This window comes from Schistocerca cancellata, chromosome 5 (genome assembly GCF_023864275.1).
Source record: "Schistocerca cancellata isolate TAMUIC-IGC-003103 chromosome 5, iqSchCanc2.1, whole genome shotgun sequence".
NCBI lineage: Eukaryota > Metazoa > Arthropoda > Insecta > Orthoptera > Acrididae > Schistocerca > Schistocerca cancellata.
Window position 1 is genome coordinate 142,604,878 of NC_064630.1, and position 21,281 is coordinate 142,626,158.

Genomic DNA, 21,281 nt, shown 5'->3' on the forward strand with positions numbered 1-21,281 from the left:
CATGGCCTGCACACTATCCTAAAATGACTTTTGCAGCCTTCGCGCTACTCGCTCTTAGTACTCCCGTCACTGAGAAATGTTTTACAGTCTTAAAAGCATTACTCAACATATACCGAAACCAACAGTGAATTCCTTATTCCCGCCACGGCGGAAATAATCACATACAAATCACTGTTTCCCGCTCAGAATACAAATTACGATCAAACTGATCACAAAACACAACTTCAAAGAAAGAGCAGATGCCCACCGTTAATATCAGCAAACGACGAAATTCTACATAGCATACACAGGCATCCATTATCAGGCAGTGCAATATGCACACTTTCTAGCGCAGTTTAGGCCATCACCACCAGCCCGCCGCCGACACACTCCTCAAATCATAATACAGCGCAGCGAACGATTAATGCCCCTCCGTAACGGTCACTCCAATACGCGCCAACACAACATATGCCCAAGCAAACGTCAAGCATGACCACAAGGGCCCTCTAGCGGAAAATCAAGAGGACCGTAGCTGGAACTGCCGTGCATAAATAGCGGCCAGAAGAGGAAAAACCAGAAAGCGAGCTCTCACGGCATTACTGATCTTACTACATAAGAGAATCACTGGAGCCAGCGACTCCACCATGACTCAACACCCGTATATGTCCATCCGCTCGATACAGTTTTAAACGAGACTCGTCCGACCAGACAACATGCTTCCAGTCATAAACAGTCAAATGTCGATCTGACGAGCCTAGACAAAGCGTAAAGCTTTGTGTCATGCAGTCATCAATGGTACACGGGTGGGCCTTCGGCTCCGATCGACGATGTTTCGTTGAATGGTTCTCACGCTTGCTGGTCCAGCTGAGAAGTCTGCAGCAATTTGCGGAAGGGTTGCGCTTCTGTCACGTTGAACGATTCTCTTCCGTCGCCGTTGGTCCCATTCTTGCAGGATCTTTTTCCGACCGCAGCGATGTCGGAGATTTGATATTTTACCGGATTCCTTCGACGTGCAAGTCGCCGAAGTGGCGTCAAATCGAAAGACTTGCACCCGGTGAACGGTCTACCCGACGGGAGGCCTTTGTCACACGACATTTACCGTATTCCTGATATGCACGGTACACTCGTGAAATGGTCGTATGGGAAAATCCCCACTTCACCGCTACGTCGGAGATGCCGTGTCACATCGCTCGTGCTCAGACTATAACACCACGTTCAAACTCACTCAAATCTTGATAACGTGCCATTGTAGCAGCAGTAACCGACCTAACAACTGCGCAAGACATTTGTCGTCTTATATAGGCGTTGCCGACAGCGGCGCCGTATTCTGCCCTTTTACAGATATCTGTATTTGAATATGCATTTTTATACTAGTTTCTTTGGCGCTTCAGTGTATGTTGAACGAATAACCCTAAAACGCGTAAAATGTTGATTTTCACGTACTTAAAATTATTTTTCCTGAATAATCTTCCATTCTACTGTCTATTAAGAGAGCCACAGACAGGTAGTACAAGGGGAGTGGCGAAAACAGGGCTGTGAGAGAGGGTCGTGAGTCGTGCTTGGGTAGCTCAGTCGGTTAGCACTTTCTCAGGAAAGGCGGAGGTTCTTTGTTGCAGTCCAGATCAGGTACAGAGTATTGATCTGCCGGGAAGGTTCAGAACTACTTGTAACGGGTTTATTTTGATCAAAACTGATAGTACGAATCATTGGGAGGATGACACCTCACAAGCTCGAGCACAGGTCCTAAACAGAATTGTGGCAGCCATAACATAAAATATTACTTACAGAAATGGAGAATCTTTGGATACAACTAGTAAATCTTTCCCCATCTGTGGCTGATCACAAACATAAGAAACGGAAAGGAGGCAACCACTCAATCGTTAAAATCTGCTCCGCAACATAAGATGCGTCCTGATCCCTCACGAAATTGTAAACCCCGACCTACACTCGTCCAATCATCTCTTAAATAAAGGGCATATGCACAGCCGAAACGCTTAAATAGAGGGCATATGTCCAGCCAAACTATCTGAGGTCAGCATAAACATCATTCATTTAAAATAAGGAGCAGTGGTATAGTGAAACCAAATGCGTTACATTCGGAGGTATCGATTGGAACGCCAGGAATTCATTATTCGTCCGGTTTCGTTTGATACCATGCAGGAATCTCGCAATTTCCAGTCATATTGCCAGAAGGAGTTTTGTCGATATTTTCGGCATATGGTTGTGTACACTCTCTTTCAACTTCAACTTCTGGTACTTACGAGATTATGCACAATCCACGTACGGCAGTTGGGACAATGAAATAGAAATGCAACGACTTCTGGAAGCAGGAAGAAGTGGAATGATCTTCAGCTTATAGTTGCGCTATTCCAAAATATAGCTCTGAGCACTATGGGACTTAGGGACCGATGACCGTAGCAGTCTGGTCACTTTAATCCCACAAACCAACAAACCAACCACTATGGGACTTAACTCCTGCGGTCATCAGTCCCCTAGAACTTAGAACTACTTAGACGTGACTAACCAAGAACATCACACACATCCATGCCCGAGGCAGGATTCGAACCTGCGACCGTAGCGGTCGCGCGATTCCAGACTGTAGCGCCTAGAACCGCTCGGCCACCCCGGCCGGCGCCCTATTCCAGTCACTGCGACTAGTACACCTCTTGGTGAAAAAAGTGCAGTGTGTCAGCCCCAGCACCAGACCCAGCAGTAAACCAGCACTGACGCAGATCCAATTCCGATCACTATCGTCAGATGTGCTTCCCTGTATGTATAGCCAGAGAGGAATGACATGTGGCACACCAACCTCACACGCAGTGTAAAGCTCGGTGTACTTGTTGGAAGATGGCCTCGAAGACTTCCCAGAGTACCGTTGCTGCCATTCGATCCTCCACAAGCCACAAAGTAATCAATTATTCAAAATGACAGTCACAATCGCATTACTTACTTTGCCGCCAACCGGTTTCAACCCGTGATGGGGTCATCTTCAGAGCAATTTACACCATTTGGTCGCTCGCTGGAGTCGTCACTCTGCCTGTGCACGTTTGGTAACAACCCAGAAGATGACCTCATCGCGGGTTGAAACCGGTTGGCGGCAAAATAAATAATACAGTTGTGACTGTCATTTTGAATAATGGATTATAAGTAAATTAATCGCTGTTTATCTCCATACAACTATGTTGTCTAATTTTAAAAAAGAAAGCCACAGAGTATACGAGCAGTGGCGGCTTCATTTCATCTTTTCTTCCCCCCTTCATTTGCTGGAGCCCCGCTAGGTGGCAGGAATTACCCTTAGCTTCCTGTGTGTCATCGGTAGCCCGGAGCCGGGAAAACACACCGGAGCGTGTCCAGAGAGGTGTGTCTGGGCACCTGACGAGAAGGCAACACGGACTGTGGTCGGACAGTCGGCTGTGCGGGCCGTTGGCTCTGTGTGAGAGGCGACCTTTAGTGGCTGCATCGAAGTTTTCACGGCGTCCTTCAGTGTGCTTCAGCTTGTAATAGTACTCAGTTTTTATCTCACTGCACTAATCAACTATGAGAAAAAAGAATAAAGGACGATATTAGGGCACTAAAAAATGGTTCAAATGGCTCTGAGCACTATGGGATTAAACATCTATGGTCATCAGTCCCCTAGAACTTAGAACTAATTAAACCTAACTAACCTAAGGACATCACACACATCCATGCCCGAGACAGGATTCGAACCTGCGACCGTAGCAGTCACGTGGCTCTGGACCGAGCGCCTAGAACCGCTAGACCACCGCGGCCGGCTATTAGGGCACTAACGGTATAAAGTGCACAGAAAGCCATATTAGTAAAACGCCAAGTAAGTACCTAGATGGGGTTAGTCATAACGTTCTAATTATCATCTCGAAAAAATATTTTGTTTATTTGCTTGCTGTTACATGTCTGCAGTGCCGCTAGACACTGAAATCCCTTCGCCACAAACCCGTGGCTAGAGGTGGCAAAATGGAAATGATGCAACCCGTCGGTAAATTGGAGAATTGTGCAGTAATTCGTTTTCTGCAGTTAAATGGGAAAAAGGCCGCAACAGTTCTTATTGAGGTGGTGGAAGATTACGACAACAGTTCAGCATCATTGTGACACAGCGGTCAGGTGGAACAGACAGTTTAAGTGTGACCAGTCAAGTCTGAAAGATGAAAGGTGAAGTGGCACACTGCCTCTCTGTGAATAACTGGGAGTTACGAGAGATGTTATTCGAAGACTCGCTTATCACAGTCGAATCTGTAATGCATAAAGTGAGAATTTCGTCATTGGGCTTGTCTCGGAGTGGGATAGATACATTAACAGATTTGGTGATTACTTTCGAAATAATAAACAGTTTGCTTACGTTTTTCCAAGTGCTTTGTCTTCATTTGACTGACATTTCACTGAAGGACCACTAAGATAAGATAGGAGAGATTCAGACTCGTACAGAGGCATGTAGATAGATGTTTTTCCTTCACTCTATTTGCGAGTCGAACAGGAAACGAAATGGCTAGTAGTAATGATACCGGAGTGGTGGTACACTGTCATCGGTGACATAACAAGAGAGTGATAGTCCAAAGAAGCAGCATGTGTCACTGTCTCCCAGGCGGATTGAGTAAGTGTGTGGCAGTCGTGGAACTCAGTTGGAGGCAACTTTTACTGTCATGTAAAACATTCAAATCTGATCCACGACGTTTTCCATTATCGCTTCAATTGCGATACGCCTGTCTTCGAGTACTTGAGCTCCCCTTCCGTTGCGATCCCCAGTTCTTCACAGAGAGATAGCGTGCCACTTCGCTCTTCGTCATTCGGACTTGACTGATCTTACTGACTCAGTATACTTCACCACTGTGTCATAACGATGGTGAACTGGTGCCGCACACTTCCACCAACTCAGCATCAACTGCTGCGGCTTTTTACCCCTTCAAGTGCAGAAAGAGAGTTACCCGCGCGATAATCCACTGAATGGGTTGTGCAATTTTCATTTTGGCTCCTGTAGCTACGGGATTGCTGTGTGGGGACTTCACTGTGAAGCAGAACTACAGCCCTGTAACAGCAAAAAATCAAACCAAGAAATTACTTTATTTTTTCGCGATTATTATGAAGGAGTTATAACTACCCCTCCTACGGACTTGTGTGACGTTTCCACAAAATTCCCTTTTACAATTTGACAACTATATTTATATAAGGCTTTGCATAATTGTGATATCACACTGTCGACAGCAAAACATCCAGCACACTGAATTTTTATAAAGTTTTTAATTCGTTAACCCATACGATCTTTCGCAAAGGACAGCTTTTGATTTAGACCAATGATTACCCAACGTAATCGGTATAATGTCCTGCGCTGCGAGCGCAGAGGAAACAGAGCAGCTTGAGTGCTGAAAGAGTGCGGAAATGTTTGATGGGAGTTCCCGCAGACGCGGTACGCTTCTATTATCGCGCAACTGTAGGCGCACCCTCTTTGTTAACCCGCGATTGCTGACAGCACTGTGGGAGTGGACAGGTGGAGCAAGCTGCAATTCTATCTTTTGTCTGTCCCACAATTATCCGTGCCTCTCGAGACGACTCGTGGTTCTCAGTCAGTAGCAGCAGCATTGTTGCCAGCTACATTCTTAGTCATCCGCACAGCTACAGCATCGTAAGAGTGCTGATTGACAAAGTATAACTAATATGGTAGAGTAATTAGCCTGTGGCATTTCTTTCGCAAATTTTGACTAAGTTTATTGAATAATAACCTGAAATAGTTTAAACTTGTCATTGAACTCAGACGTTATTACCAAGTAGAGTCCCTTTCCTTTCGATACAATTACCGGGTGTCCTAAAAATATGGAAAATGATTAACTGTTTACTACCAGTTTTGTTTGTTTGCTAATGGCCAGTTTCAGTCTACATTTTGCTGCCTCAATAGGTATTCATTCTTCTATTGCATAATAGAGGCTTAAAGAATTTGCAATTTTGACTGTTAACTTCACTCAATTACAGCAATGTAAAATTTTGCTGGTAAAACTAGTAACTGGAGGTATAGCCCAAATCAAGAGTGCGCAATTTCATTTACTCTGCATTTAGCTTAGCGAGTCACTTCTACTGGTACATACTTTCCTGTTCTTATCTTAAAAGCAAAATCAGTTTCTGATTTGCTTAAAGGAAATTCAATTCAATCTTTCAATAATTAAAAGCAAATTGCTTGCTTATTTCAAAATTTTTCATTAATTTACGCTGAAGTTACAAAAATTTATTTTTTATACGTAACGATGTTTCAGTTACAATCAGTCATTAACTTAACCAGCAACTTTATTTAATTTTGCTTTAAAAATTTAATATTTCAGATTAAGTAACTGCGAACTCAGTGCTTTCTGAATCTTTTATTTTCTCATGAACTGTTGCGTTATGGAAAAGCGTTACAGACTTCTGTGGCCCCACTAGTCACTATTCTGCTTAATTTTTTTCTCCGTAGCCTTTCTTAAGATTCTGGATATTTATTGATCAAGTGGGTTGTCGACCCTTTAACTACCCTTTTGTATTAAGTATTATGTCGTACCCTTCTCCCCACTGTATGGTTCCCGAGCGATTGCACTGAATTCCACACATTTCAAAATTATCACTATTTAGATTAGATTTAGAATAGATTCTTCCTTCAGAAGGGTCTGTTGTACGCTTTCCTCCTACTAGCCGGTTTTATTTTCTTTCGGTAACGATCGCCTTGCTCGCTGTAGAATTTCATTAGTCATATGTGATCACAATAATTTATGTCCCAATCCAGTAGGCCGATTAGGACGGGGGAGGTCACATTCGGAACCTAAAAATTCAATCGTGGAAGGCAGCTAACCGCTTAAACTCTTTATTGCGGATGAAGCCTAACGATACCATAACGATCTAAGACGCTGCTCTCTCGTTGACGCTTCGTATTCACTGTAAGTTCTTCGTCGAAATCAAATTCAAATTAAGACAGGTGTAGTAACAAGAAATCACTGTTTCTGCGCTTGCAATTGACATGTTTAATATGCAAGTTGATACGTAGTTGATGGGGGGTTGATAACAAAACAGTGAAAAAAGCTGCAGTTGATTCTTTATTGTTTCAGAATAGACTTCGTGCCTTTATCAGCTGCTTTAAATACGAACTACAACAAAACGCTGAAGGCAAAATGTGGCGTAAACGCTACTTTCGTAGTTTCAAGCAAGAGTACCGACAACCTCACCCCCGCTGTCTGGATGTAGACTGTGAGGGCAGCGCAGCGTAAAGGCGCCTGGACTTAGGCAACACACCCGTCTGAGTAACTACACGCTTTGCATAATCTGCAGGGAATGTCTTTTTTTCCCCTGAAGTACTGTGTTCTTTGAACGCTGAACTCCTTGCCATTAGGTCTCACGATCATTTTAACATTTCTCAGTTGTTAACAGGCCCTATTGACCTGTTCATGTGCCGGTTTCTCTTTATATCTATATGGGGTCCTCCATGACCGTTCGTGGATCTCCCAGACAGTGCCATTGTTCCGAGTTTCCGTATAATCTCCGTGACGTGATGTTCATTTTAGGTTTTCGACTTTCTCAAGAAGTTTCCTGGTATTCTGCTTGATCCTGTCGCTGATTGTGGCTGTGTCCAGTTTTTCGTGTAAGTCCCTGGTTCTGGTCCGTCAGAGCACTCTCAATATTAATCTCAAGCATATGTTTTCGATTACCTGCAGAATTTTTATGTTTGGTAGGCTCTGCCCCAGCAAGAACTTCCGAATATCAAAGTTGGTTGGATGAATGCCTTAGAAATTCGAAGCTCTGTGTTGACGTTCATTTTTACACTTAACTGTAAGGGAAACAGCGGATCATCTTGTAATTCTTCGTTTGAATATGTGTCTTGAATATCAGGTACGTATCGGATATCACTGCTAGGTATCTAACCTGGTAGATCCACTGGACATCTGTGTTGGAAATCAATAGCCTGTCTCTCAAGTTTTCTCCTGTGGGTAAACATGAGCAGCTGTGTTTTGTCTGCGTGTAACCTTATGTTGCTCTTTTCCCACTGTTCCGTGACCGTCAGCCATCGCTGTCTGGTGAACAAAGCGTTGTCGTTCGCGAACTACGCTGCTACCATTGCAAGCCGAGTCGGCTGACACGATCTCGCGCCGTCTCCCACAAGTCCTGAACGTAATGGAGCCGCGTACCTGAGTGTATAACGTGACGTCGAGGTAATGCGCGGTTTATCCTGTGGCAGTGGACTTCCACTGGCTGATACTGGGGTTTTTGTCTACGTAGTAACCCGGGCGTCACTTCAGAACTCATGAAGTTGGGCGATGAGTCATGGCTTGGTATTGATGTCGATGATGAAGATGATGATGACGACGACGACGTTTATGACGCTTAACGACTTTGTTATGTACTGACCGAAGAGGACTTTCGTCAAAAAAAGCGTTACATTGGTGGAGTACTATCGGAATAAGGAAGTTTTGTGACTGTAGGTGGTAACATCACTTTCTGAGAGAGTGCTAATGTAAGAGCACACGCTCACTATAACCGATACTGGATCTGTTAATACTGTCTCCCATTAAAAACTATATTGAACAATTGAGCCTAAAACGCATAATTTTTTTAAAAAATTGGTAAATTATTTGCCCTGCATAAAGTCTGACTCTACTTAGAGAGCACTTGATCGGGGAAGGCAGAGGTCCTTGGTTGGAGACCAGATCAGGTACAGAGTTTTAACCTTCCAGAAATGTTCAGAATCATTTGTAAAGCGTTTATTTAATCAAAACTGAAAGAATGGATGATTGTTCCCATGACACCTCAAAAGGGGGCGTAGATATTCTCACATTCAAAATTGTACCAGTCTTAACATAAAATACTACTCACAGAAATACAGAGTGTTTGGATACGACCAGTAAATCGTTATCCAGTAGTCTCACCACGAATATAAGATTCGGAAAGGAGTAAACCACTCTATCACTAAAACCCTGTTCTCCCAACAACTTGGCGATGCGTCCTGATACCTCACGAAATCTTAAATCCGTCCTAAACTCGTCCAGTCACCGATTAAATAGAGGAGAAATATCCAGCCAAAGCATTTAATACCCTCAGCTGAGTATACAAACCACGCAGGGAACACGCACTTTCCCGTCAGATTGTGAGAAGAAGTTTTGTCGATATTTTCCTGGTAGGGTTGTGTACATTCTCTACCAGATTCTGTCACTCACAAGACTGCGCGCAACATATGAAAAGTGTCGTGACCACCAGGCAAGAAATAAAGCGACTTCAGGAGCAGAAAAAAGTGAAACGTTCTTCAGTTCATATTAGCCCCATTCCAATAACTGCGACTAGTACGCCTGGCGGTGAAAACAGAGTAGTTGTCGGCCCCAGCACAGATTCTTGAAGTAAACCAGCACCGCAAAAGATCCCATTCTGGACCATCGTGACATGCTCTTTCTTCCAGGCATACGCAGAGAAAAAACGATGTTCGGCCCAAGAACCTCACACGCACCGAATTCGTGCTGGAAGAAGGCCTCGAAGACTTCACACAGTACCGTTGCATCCATTGCATCTTCCATCAACCGCCAAGTTTATGCGTCGTGGACTGTTCATGCAGCAACCCGAAATAGTACTCCCCCTCCCCACCCTCCCTCCCCGCATCCTGTATCATCTGCTGTATGAGGAGAGTTTTTGTGACAAGGCATTAAAAGATTGAACAGGTCACAAACATTCTTAAACATCTTCATTTCCAGTGGATATCATAGATCATCCCCTTCGGTTGTTCCTGTTCTTGCAGAAAGGTGTTCTCATGGTCACATCTTGATGGGCAAACCCATAGCCGAAATTTTGACTTTTGGTCAAGACATTAGCCTGTACGGTCGTGTTCCGTTACTGCGGTCTTCAAACTCGCGTCGGCAGTGATGAGAGGTGACCGAAAACCGTGTTTACCGCTGGCTTCAGAATTGGCCGACCAGCCTCCCAGTTCGACCCGCAGGACTGACTGCACGTGACACACATTCACTGGTACTTCCGTGGCTCCTTACTCTTCTACGACGATTGTCTGATGACTCCTGCATATGTCACTGAATAAAACCTGACCCCATTCAGCCAGGTTCCATTCCAATTACTTCCTCTCCAGCCTTCTTTGCTCACCACAGTGTAGGGGATTTATACTGTTGTTCGTAATGCATGATATATTTGGGGTGGAGTTGCCTTCCACAGCGTTCATTAAGCCCTGGTCTGTTCACAGTTCAGAGCATTAGGCAGCAGTTCGATTATTCGAAATAAACTGTTTATTTCTCTCCAAATTAGCTAACTTCGCCCCTTTGAGCATTGTCAAGAAACCTTATGATAAGAATAATGACATAAACTGGGACAAACTTTAAATAAAGAAGAAATAATATTCGTTCTAGGTACTTACATGACTCAAAAATTACATTCTATTCCATCACGTATCAGCAACAGCGTGCAACGGTCAGCATGTAATGTTACGTAATGTCGTTTCTATTGCAACAAAAGGACAGTAGGTATGCTACCAAGCTATATAGATAAACATTCCTACTACAAGACAGAAAATAAGTGTCATGCCATATTTTTGTCTATTTATTTTTTCTGTTTGAAGCTGACACAACTTACGTTATTATTATCACCAACACTATTGTCTATACCCAATAGGAAGAAGTTAGCAAATAGAAAATGAAATAAAGTGTATGTTTCGAATAAACATCAGCTTGTGCCAAACGTACATATTTGTCGATCGATATAATTGTATATATGTTTTGTAATTTTATAGCGAATTTTAAGTTATTTTATTAGAGGCCTCTAATTTACAGCCTGTATTATATTACAGTATGGAAGGTCTGAAGATGATCACGTTATGATCGAAACCAGTGACCTTACGGTACCTTTGCAATATAGACTGCTTTATAAGTACAATACTGGCCATTAAAATTGCTACAACACTAAGATGACGTGCGACAGACGCGAAATTTAACCGACAGGAAGAAGATGCTGTGATATTGAAACGTCCCCTTAGAAAAATTTATGAATTACTGTGCTGAAAAACCTCTTACATTATTTGATTTTCAAACAGCTGAGCAGAACTGAACGTACTCAGACATTTCTCTCTTTACTTATTCTGATCAACACTAAACTGACGCACAATATTTTTAGCGCAACGCAATCTGACTTTCAATAATCTCTACAAAAGAATGGCCCTGACTAACAATAACCTATACCCTTCATGAATCACTTACCTCACAAAAATCTTCGTTACTCGAATTACTACAATACAGCGAGCGCCAATACTGCCTGCTAAATAATAGATTCTAACTACTGAAGGCACTAACTACTGATAGGCATAGTTAGCAAATGACAGATTTTGATAGAGAACAAACTATGTGTTTACATTAATAGTGTTCAAAAGTCATAATATATATATCAGTTCATGACATCCAGTCTTACAAATTTACTCTCTCTGATGGACACACACCCAGATCATCCGCTCTCAAAACTCCGCCATCTCTCTCCCCACATCCACCACTGCTGGCGGCTCACCTCCAACTGCGCAACGCTACGCGCTGTTAACATCCAACTGCCCAACACTACAATAGTAAATTCCAACAATGCAAACCAGCCACAGACTGCACACAGCACAGTTAGTGATTTTCATTTAGAGCGCTACATGGCGTTACCAACATAAAAACCTAAACAGCCTACTTACATAGCCGCCCTGCTCCCCACAATTGTTTTGGGCACTGGCCAATACATATTTGTTAAATTTTTTCATAATTACAATAACAAAGATATCCAATGCACACTCTTATTGATACACTGTTGGTCAAAAGCAAAGATTTTCTCACAGTCCATAAAGACAGACCTGATCATTCATCACAGTATTAATTACAATTTTATGCACAAAGTCTGAGCAGTAGAAGAAAATGCACAAGGAAGTAGTGGATTTCCATGCAGTCTTGAAGAAGTAGTGTTGTCTTTCCAACGGAAAGACAGTGCTGACTCTTGACATGCAGACAGGTAATGGGCCACAACAGAGCAAATACACAGCAGAGTCAGTCGAAGTTTTGTAGAATAGGTCATCACAGAGCAGACCCACTGTAGTCCTGATAGAGATTATGGTACTGGTGGGCCATCAGAGGTGCAGACTCACTGCAGTCCTTGTAGAAATAATGGTATTGGTGGGTCATCAAAGGTGCAGACCCACTGCAGTCCTTGTAGAGATGGCCAGCAGCCATCTGTTGCAACTGTGCAGGTGCCCAATCACCATTGAAGAGTATTGCGGACAATATAGCAAGTCCATAACCACCACTTGTGCACTAACAAAGTTTTTGGAACTGTCCTTTGAACCAGCAATGCCGTTAACCAGTCCCTTGCTGAATTATTAACAGATGTGCAAGCACTAACAGTCCCAACTTCTCACCTATTCTGCATATACTATGACCAACATAAATGTGTTCACTGAAATGAAATTTAATTAGAAGAACTGGTGTCTAACAATACAATTACAAAGGTACACAATACATCATTAAAGAACATAACACTACAGATAACATTTGTAGTAACACAGGCTTTACAAAAGAATAGAAATAAACATATACCTCAGTGTTACAGGAATTATGATATAAGTAAATACATAAAAGATCAGAATAACTTTCGAAAATAATGTCTAAACATCTTTACAAAGTAAATAACATATTATTAATGCAAATTATGTTTGAGGATAACAGTATTCCTCATCATAGTGAATGTAGCTTACTACTAGAAAAATTCTACAACATAAATCTTATTAGCTACACATATAAAGACAGGAAAAACACAAATACACAAGGGTACACAAACACATGGCGGAATAACACAAAAGGAAAGGACAGGGTTCGTTTTCAGTGTAACATTTGGTACTGCAGTCCAACCCAAAACTTCATTCCATACATCTTTCCTCTTATTTCAACATTTGCTGCTGAAAAAAAAAAAACCTATCTAACCCTGTTGTCCCTAAACCTTACTGTTTTGTTCGTATCCTGTTTCAAAATAAATATTTCTTGCTGTACAATACTCGTTTAACCCAAATCTTTTTCATATAACTTCTCAATGCATTCTTTCCCTATTCTTCATAGTTAGTTTCTTATATAGTCTACCCTCTCTTAAGCTAACTTAAATCTACTGAGCTTAGATCTATATACTAAGGGATGAGGCAATGCAGCAACACACAACAAATTAACACAAACAGCAATGACAAAATAATGCAAATTGGCAAAGCAAGCAGCAGTATATCTAAATTAACAAAGCAAATGCAACATTACAACTAACATGAGCCACTGTGCAGCAACAAAAAAAATAAATCAGTAGTAAAACTGGCTTAACAGAGTAATACAAAGTGAAATTTAGTAGCACTGTGACTGGCAAACAGCAGCAGCAAATGCAGTAACTAATATCTAAACATGACAAAGCTAAAGCAGAAAAAATATTACAGTAAAGATAGTAAATGTCTAATAACTATGCCACATCTTAACACTAGAGTGATGCATCACCTTGACTTACTCTACGAAGCAAGTTACCAAATCGTTGAAAAAATTGTTTGCAATTCCTGTGAAAGGAAATGTCTATTTGTGCTCTCTTTTCTAAGAAAGTACATCATAAAATTATTCTTTACTGGGTCTGTAGACAGAAAATAGTGATTTTAGTACATCTATTAAATTTTATTTTAACCAATGCTGCAGTGCAACTAGAAACTAGATATTAAACGAAATATATATATAAATCAAGGCATGAAACGTCATTCACTAGGCAAATGGCGTCTCCAAAGGCAGTAAAAAAGTCTCTCAACTAGAAAGACAATAGATGTAAAAATGTTTCTCATCATTTCATTAGGCATTTTAGTAAATATCATAAATTAAGAGCTCAAAACTGTAATCATATATTTCAAGTATGAGCGTGTTTTATTTGAAATGTTTTCTACAAAGAAATGTCAATAGCGAGGTTAATGACCTCTTTTTTTTCTACACCTAATGGCTTTTTCTCCAGGCGACTGGCACAGCTGGGCGCCCATTACGCATTACGTCAAGGTCACTTAACTTTCCTTAACGAAACATTTACGACAGCGGTCTCCACTACAGTGACAGTTTGACACCAATAAAAATTCACAGGTCGAAAAATTACAGTAGAAATGTCTAGAAACAAAATCCTATAAATGTAACAGTGTCTAAAAAATTTTCGACGGCAGCATCCTTTTTCACAAATCAGTCCCTGACCACTACTCATTATTCCTTAACTTATTACACATATACATATTCGTCTATACTTCTTCAATATTTCATCATAACAAATATGTAGCACAATCAGATTCCTCATATAGCATCAGCTTATTGATCAAATACCTCAACAGCATAATACATATCGTCGTTGTAATAATAACATCATAAAAACTCACCCAAATCTCAAAAACGTCGTAGCTTTCTGCAATAATTTCAAAACCTAAAAACAATTCTCTGCTCTTTCAATAGTTTCATCTACCTCAAACGTACTTTAAAATCATGATCCCATACCAAACACATCATTCAAAGCTCTCATAGTATCACAATGGTTCCGAAAAAATATGAACAGTTCACACAGTACAGACAAAATACAATTTCATAAGTGTGAAGTTATCTGTGTAACTACGTAAACATGTGTCACTGACGTAGTAAAAAATGTTTATCTCTCTCAGTTAAATGATCAGATAGCTCTGTATTTTATGTGTTAGAGAAATATGGTACCGATGTGTAAAGTTGTATAAGCAAATACCATATTAGCTAGGGCTCGTTGTGCTTGCCAAACACATGGTACACAAAGTAAGCGTGTACCCTCCTGAGGATTAGAGTTATTATACCCTCAGGTGTTACAGATTACAGCAATGGAATGAAACGTATCACGGAAAACCTTCTCCAACTGTGCGTCTTGTTGTAAGATAATCTCTGTCATTACTTAAGGGTAAAAAAATGTGCCAAGTGTCGTAATTATCGTCGTCCATAAGCAAAGTTCTGTAGTAGTCAATGTACTTACTTCGTAATAAACAAAAGTGAAATGCTATGCGTATAGATATCGTAGTTATTACGTACCTTACCGTGATCAAGAAAGTACGATACTGTAACGTATTGTTGTGCTACGGAAAAGGCTGTCTCATTGTAGCTATGCCACAAAAGTTACTATTAAAACATTTTTTACTTTCCAGAATAATACAGAAAAACCGTGCAGATATAAAACAGATACACCGCAAAAGCAACAATGTAAATTGTCACTCATTAGTAGCGTCGTGATATAATCGTGTAGCTGTCACATGAACTAACCACTGTGTCATCTGGTATCTCTCAGAAACTACTTTAAATCCATATTGTATTTTCAAGTAAACCAAAATGTTGCATTAAAATTTCATTAGCAGGACCGATATATGTTCTAAGTATGTAAGCCTTATAGTCATTACGTAATCGTGCAACTAACAAGCAAGAATGTACACACACAATAACACTGTATCGTCTGTTCATACATTCGTAATTACTGTCTAAATATGTTCCCTAGGTTCTAGACTCGATAGTTAATTTTAAAACATAGTTGCATGTTAACAGTTTCTAAGTGTGACAAAGAGTACTAGCAACGTGAAGTGAAAAATTTTATAGCAAAGACTAAGTTTAAAAAAAAACAGATTGTCTCTCAACAAACGGTTTTACATGTGAAATGTGGTGCAATCCTTTACTCTTCCTAGTACGCAATTATCATGTGGTATACGTTGGATTCTGTAAGGTCCATTGTAAATCAGAGAGAATTTGTGACTCAAGTGTTTCTTCTTATGTGACAATGAATTAGCATTAATGAGAACTTTCTGACCAATATATAATTTCTTTGCATTTACTTTACCGAGTAGTTTTCTCCTTTTGTCTGCTGCAGAATTTATATTTTTAATAGCCAAATCAATTATGTATTTGTGTCGAAGTTTACGTGTATTCGGAAAAGGTACAAGGTCTCTGATTCTGTTCGGTGATTCTTCATTCTTCAGTACAAGAATAGGTGGTAAAGCAGTGGAGTCATGAGGCATTTCATTCAGCACGTTTTGAAATAACTGTAAATATCTGTCCCAATGCTGATGCTTTATGTGACAATAAAGTCTGCAAAGTTTTCAGGGGTTACAATGTGGTGAGTACAATGAAATAAAAACAGGTTTGATTTTATGATTCTGAAGCATGCATGACCCAACAGCAGACCTGAATTGCGGTCCGTTATCTGAGATGACTTTATTAACGTGTCCACCTTCACGTAAGAAATTTTTAACAAAGGCGTTGGACACAGACCGTCCAGTGGCTTTACGTAACGGTGTGAAAGAAACAAATTTTGAAGTAAGTTCAACAGCGACTAGAACGTGCGAAAATCCATTAGATGTTTAAGGGGTCCCAAGAGATCAACAGCAGCAAATTCTTTTAATTTAGAAGGAATGATAGGAAACAAAGGAGCACGATGTGAGACAGTAGATGGTTTAGCCTTTTGACAAAGTTTACAAATAGACAAGACTCTTCGAATTCTCTTTTCCATATTGTTAAAATAACAAGTCGTCCAAAGAAGATGATAACATTTTCGTGGACCAAAATGTGCGTAACTGAAATAGATGTACCAAATGAGCTTATTAACAAAAATCGTCAGGAATGCAAAGTACCCATAGCTTGTCATCAACAGTGCAGCGTTTGTACAATATGTTGTTTCTAACCAGATAATAATGCCGAATTTGTGTGTGTGTCTTTTCATGCCATTTCATTTTGATGTCTTTCCAAATCGGATATTTATCTTGTTCATGAGCAATGTCCATTAAAGATGTGGTGATGAAGTTTTCAAAGGCGACTTTCTGAATGTAAAGAACACTGAAATTTTTCTCGAGGTTGCCTTCTGTGTTACTTTTCTCAAGCCCAGCCGGTGCGCGTGACAGTGCGTCCGCAATAATGTTCTGCTTGCCGGGAATGTAGACTATTGTGAAGTGGCATTCTTGCAGAAATAATGCCCAACGTTTTAACCTGTCAAGATTTAGTTTTGAAGACATAAGAAATAGGAATGCACGATGATCAGTGTATACTTTTACGCGCTTACCAGGGTTACGGTTGAAGACCTCAATGGCAGCGACGGAGGAGAAAGAAAACTTCGAAACGGCGTATCTGGCAGATGACGCAACCCTCCTTTCTGGGGATTAAATGAGAAGGGAACCACTGCCTTGTGGTGGAGGAGAAACTCCAAAGGCTAAGGGAGACAACCCCAACAGAAAATCCTTTCTTGCGTTAGGCCTAGCAAGCCAGTAGGAAAGTCTTCATATATTGCTTTCGAAACACACATGAGCCTCAGAACGAACCACTCAGGATTTGACACCACTGCTTCCTCAAGTACTGGTGCAAATGATGGGAGACTTGATGATATTCATCAGTACAAGAAGATGAAACCAACTGGACTAAAAAATAACCTAAATATTGGCACCCTTAATATATTAAGCCTCAATGGAAAAATGGAAGAAATGACAGATGTACTAACAGAGAGGAAGTTAGATATATTGGGATTAAGCGAAACAAAGTGGAAGGGAAAAGGTGAGAAGAATTTGAGAGGAGGAGGAAAACTGTAATGGAGTGGGAATAACAGGTCTGGAAGAAATGGTGTGGCAGTGATGGTGAATAAGAATGTACAAAGCTGTATTGAAAATGTGAGATATATATCAGACAGGATCATAAACTTAAACCTGAAATTCCAAAAAGAAACACTAAAAGTAATCCAGATTTATGTACCTCATGTGGGATGTAGCGAAGAAGAGAAGATGGACTTTGAAAATGTGTTAGAAAACCATATAGAGAGTGCTAATATAGTGATGGGAGATTTTAATGCACAGGTAGGCAAGGACAGAAAGGGATTTGAGCAAGTATTGGGATGTTTTGGATATGGAGGCAGAAATGAAGAAGGGGAAAGTCTCCTGGATTTGTGCCAGAGGAATGGAATGAAAATAGCAAACAGTGGGTTTATGAAGTGCGAAGGTCATGTTATCACCAGATACAGTTGGGATGGAAGAACCAAGAGTGTAATTGATCATATTTTAGTAGATATGGAATGGGGAGAGAAAGTAACAAATGTGTAGGTAGTTCCAAGTGTGAGTGCAGATGGACACCATAGATTACTGGTGGAACAATTGAAAATGAATCAGTGTGTGAAAAATAGACAACAGAAGTAAGTGATGAGGATAAGGGATTGGAAACTGAAAGAGAGTGAATGTGCTGAAAAGTACAGAGAATTAATCACACAAAAATTTCGAAAAGAAGTTCTCTGCGATGTATAAAAAGAATGGAGTTTATTCAAAGACACTTTAGTCGAAGCAGCACAAAAAGTATGTGGCAGAACATCTGGAAAGGAAAAAATAAGACAGACAAATTGGTGGGATGATACCACAATCCTAGCAGTTAGAAGGAAAAATGGAGCATGGATAAAGTGATGGAAAACTAAAAATGACGGAGACCATAAAAGATATATAGAGGGTGAATAGAAGTGCAAAGAAATAGTGGAAACAGCAAAGAAAAAGGCGTGGGAAGAGTTTCAAAAAAACTTGAAGAAGATGTGAAGAGCAATAAGAAAATGTTCTATAAAATGATGAAAAATAAAAGGAAGGCTTCTGAAGTACCAGTAAAGATGGAAACAGAGGACGGTACCATTATTGAAGATCCAGGGAATATTAAAGGTCTCTGGAAAGAACATTTTAAGAAGCTATTAAACGCTGAGGAGCAAGTACATGAGGAAACAACAAATAATGGAGAAATTGAGAGAAGTTAGGAAGCAGAATTAGGACTGATGGAAAAAAGTTGGGAGTATAACAGAAGGGTGATATTGGTTTTTATAGACATAGAAAAGGCATATGACTCAGTTGACAGGGAAAGAGTCTGGTACGAAATGAAGAAGATAGATATAGAAGATGGATACATTAATGTTATAAAGACAATGTACAGAGGACACAATTGTAGAATTAGAACAGCATTGGGCAACTCTGAATACTTCGAAATAAGACAAGGACTTAAGCAAGAAAGTATTCTATCTCCTGCACTTTTTAGTGTTGTTATGGACGGAATGAATAGGGCAGTTAAAGATATAGCAAAAGAAAAAGAAAAAAAGATGATTTTTGCAGCTGATATGGTAATATGTGGTTATAAAGAGGTAGATGTGCAGTTACAACTTGATGCTTGGAAGGAAATAATGAAAAGGTATGGATTAAAAATAAATAAAGATAAGAGTGAAGTAATGGTATTTGGAAGAGAGAAAGGAATCAACGGATATATTACCTTTAATGGAGAAACCCCTCAAAGTGGTAGAAAGTTTTACTTATTTAGGGAGTGAAATATCTAGGGATGGAAGAACAACTAACGAAATTAATAGGAGGTTACAGAAGGGAGGCAATTTCTACCAAACAATAAAATACCTGATTTGGAATAATGAAGTTTCAGAAAGAGCAAAACTCCTTATGTATAAGATTTATTACATCCCTATTGTCACCTATGGTGGATAAACATGGAAAATGACAGAAAGGAACTGGAGCAGACTGCAAGCAGGGGAAATGAAATTTCTCAGAGCAGTTAAGGGAAAAACAAGAATGGACGGAGTAAGGAATGTAGAGATTAAAAAGGACCGCAAACAAGACAGTATGAGAGAGGAAATTGAAAGAAAGAGATTAAGATGGTATGGGCAAATTAAGAGGATGCATGAGCAGAGACTCTCCAAAATTATGGAAGAACTAAAATTGGATAGGAAAAGACCTAGAGAGCGCCCAAGAACACGTGAGAATATCTGTAGAAAGGAGAGGTGTGACCTGGCAGTAAGTGGAGGAAGAAAAGTGGTGGGAGGATCGAGCCAAATGGAGAGGACTCATCAGGACACAGATCCGGCAGTAGCTGGAGCGGGATTCGGATATAGATAGATAGATAGACCAGAAAGAAAGAAACGGAATTTGTTAAATGCCCAAACGATAGCTAAAGCTTCTAATTCAGTAACGGAATAATTGTTTTCAGATTTTTTTAGCACTCGGCTAGCAAAAGCAATGGTTTTCTGAACAGCAGTGTCATTTTCTATGGCTTCTTGAAATAAATGGGCACCAAGACCGACTTTAGAAGAATCCGTGCTAAGGTAGAAATCTTGTGACAGATCAGGGTGAGATAGTATTGGCGCGTTAAGTAGCGCTTCTTTCAAAGAATTGAATCTAAACTGTGCCTGTTCGTCCCAGTTCCAAATAGTACTATTTCCAGTGAGACAACAAAGTTTTTGTGTAACTAGAATTTGCATATTCAGAAAACGACGGTAAAAATTTACGAGACCTAGAAAACTGCGGACTTGTTTTTCTGTGGATGGAACTGGAATGGCTCTGATTCCTTCTAACTTTTCAGGATCCGGCTGAATGCCTTCAGAAGAAATAATATGTCCCAGAACCTTCACCTTTGTCCTACCGAATTCAGACTTTTCCAAGTTAACTGTAATTCCATATTCTGCAAAAATACGTAACACGCTGTTGAGGATGCGATTATGTTGTTCCCATGAGACTTCTGCTATCGGATTATCATCCACATATAAGGTGATGTGACGTTTTAAGGTAATATGGTTTTTAGCCCACGAATGAATGCTGCTGAAGAAATGTTCAAACCAAAAGGAAGTTTCCGAAATTGATAACAAACGTCGAAACAAAGAAAAGCTGCGTATTTTCTACATTCTGGATGAAGTTCGATCTGATAAAAGCTGGATCTGAGATCAATAGAAGACAACACTTTTACACCATTAAAATTTTGAAGAAGTTCTTCCAACGTCTGCGGCCTGTCTGTTTCAGGAATGATGATAGTACTGATTTGTCTCGATTCTAAGACAAGCCTGATCGACCCATTTTTCTTCTCAACAACATGTAATGGATCGTTGTATGAGCTAACTGCAGGCTCAATAATGCCCACATCACGCATAGATTGTATTTCTGTTCTAACACGGTCCCTATAATTTGCCGGAATTGCGTATGGTCTAACACAAAATTTAGTATGCTCACGAACACGAAATTGGTATTGAAATCCCTTGATTGTTCCTGTTTTGTGAGTAAAAACTGTGGAATGTGCTTTTAAAATTTCAAAAAGGTCCTGCCTATCAGTATCATTACAATTCTCAATTGTTTGAATTTTATTCTGAATTAACTCATTAGTGTCAAATACGCCGTCAGTACTTGCAGAGTGATTGTTAGTGTCTAGTTCAGCCGTAAATTTTACATTTACTGTAATGTGAATAACAGGATATGCAATGTTGTTCTGTTTTACGTCGTGTTATTGGAGTAAGATGTCCCT